Here is a 2,293-nt window from a genome sequence, read left to right on the forward strand (position 1 = left end):
CCAAAGTACATGATAGTTCTAGAAACGTTGCGTCACGGTGGTCATGTGACTCGCTGACGCAACAATATATATAAATAGTGTGAGACAAGCAGGGACAGCAGATAGACAGAACAGACAAGAAAATAAAGTCACGGGAAGTAGAAGTTTGTCCAAAGAAAAGTTAACTGCCATAGAAGTGATAGGCCTAACGATTAATATATTAGACTAAAACTAACAGTTTGAAAAGAGATAAGAAGTATAATGTATTCGTCAAAGCGAGTACTAAAGTAATTGAACCAGTCTGAGTGCACTTTTACAAAAGGAACAGACGATATCTGAAGTACAGGGACCAGACTATTACAGGAAGAACAGTGGTAACTCACGCTATAATTGTAAGTGAATTATACACAGAATACTAGTGCGATAGAAATAGAGAAAAGTAGTTCGTCTTGTCAACTGAAATTCTAAAGCAATTGAATAGGCCTAAGTGGAGTTTCACAAGAAGAATAGAACTATATATATAGTGTTTATGACATACCTATCATCTCTATAATGTAAAGAATTTGTTGTACATACATTTAACTAGTTCGAATATATATATATATATAATATTGAAAACAAGTGAAGAGCGTGCTGTTCGTTTATTTTTGAATTTATCGCCAACAAGTCACATATACCTACTGAAGAAAAATCCTTAGCCCAACATCCATACTATTCAATCTACTTATTAAATACTACCACTATATATATAATAATAAGAAGAAGCCCATTATTTTAACAGACATACGGACAGCTTTTCGTATTTTTTTAGGGCCAACATGACCAACACTTTGTGGTGGAGGTATGCGTTCTACTGAATGCTCGTCTAGTTTTTTAAAAGTAATCATAAGTCTTAAATAGAAAAACAACAAATTAGTTAAAGATGTACAAAATAGTTGTGTTTACAACAATTAAATAAGTTTGCTTTAAACTAATCAGAAACACAGATTTTCAGGGAAAATAGCGGATTAGATGATACTTACGATAGTTAGAAAACACATTGAATAAAAATTGTAGATACATATTACAACTTATTAAACACGATCGCTTTTAGCAGATAGGTTTCATTTTCAGCCATGAAAAAGGAGGATCTACCGTTCAAAAGTGCTAAGATTATCAAGTTTTTTGGATTAAGCTTTATTTTGGCATTAGGACTAAATACACCTACACAGCGTTAACTATAAAGGCATGTGGTTGTTTGTTATTAAGCACAAAGCTACATATCTGTGCTGTGTCAATCATGAGTATCAAAACCCGGTTTTTAGTGAGATCAACATTTAGTAATCACTGTCACATTGAGTAAATGTCTTTTTAGTATGTAACTTTTAGACGTTTTTTGTATTTGTAAGCTATTTTATTTGTTCGTATTGTCTCACAGTTACTTTACTCTACTTTCCAAGTCAATGAGGCTTGCCTTACTGCAGAATATTGTTTCAACTTATGCTATTGTTGCGTCAGCGAGGTCACGTGACTAGTGTCACGCCACCTATTTTCTAGAAGTAGCCTGTTCCTTCGTGAATGCTCTACCATTTACTAGATATATGTTAGTCTGGTATATATATATAAGACGCTCACAACGTGACGGAACAATGTATGTAGGTAGTGAGTAATTGATCTGCAGTCAGAGAGTATTGTTGAAGTTCGTTATAGCGTTTGTTTTAGCGCGAATGTTGAAATCAAGTGTATCGTAAAGTTATATTCAGAAAAAATTAACCAGTTTTATTAAGTAAGGACTTGTGTCGCTAAAGTTTCGTCGGAACGAAGTTACGGAAAGTTAATTAACAAACGGAGACGTAACACTATGTTTTCAATGTTGTAGTTTAGTTGCTTACTTGAGGGAGTTGCTAATCATAATAATGATGATGATGCTAGATCTAGAAATTTTTAAAAAATGAAATAATCTAGAAATTTCGTAGCAATTTGGAGAAATGAGAGTACAATAAAAACATGATTAATCACTGTGTGAAAATTCATTGAACATTCAGTGAAGTATTTATTGAGTGATTTAATTTAATGTTTTTAGTGAGAATATTGTTACGTCTCTGGTCGTTTGTTAATTTCCGGTATAAGTTCTTCCCGAGGAACTTCAGCGATACAAGTCCTTTCTTAAATAAAACTAGTTTATTTTTTCTCAATACAACTTTGCAATACACAGGATTTCCACAGTCACTTTAACTTGACACACGCTATAATTCACAACGATTCACGCACTTTACTAATGGTCACTACCGCTCGCTTGACCCAATTATCTGTCTCTATATCTCACTATCTGCTA

Source organism: Limulus polyphemus, unplaced genomic scaffold (assembly GCF_000517525.1).
Source record: "Limulus polyphemus unplaced genomic scaffold, Limulus_polyphemus-2.1.2 Scaffold649, whole genome shotgun sequence".
Taxonomy (NCBI): domain Eukaryota; kingdom Metazoa; phylum Arthropoda; class Merostomata; order Xiphosura; family Limulidae; genus Limulus; species Limulus polyphemus.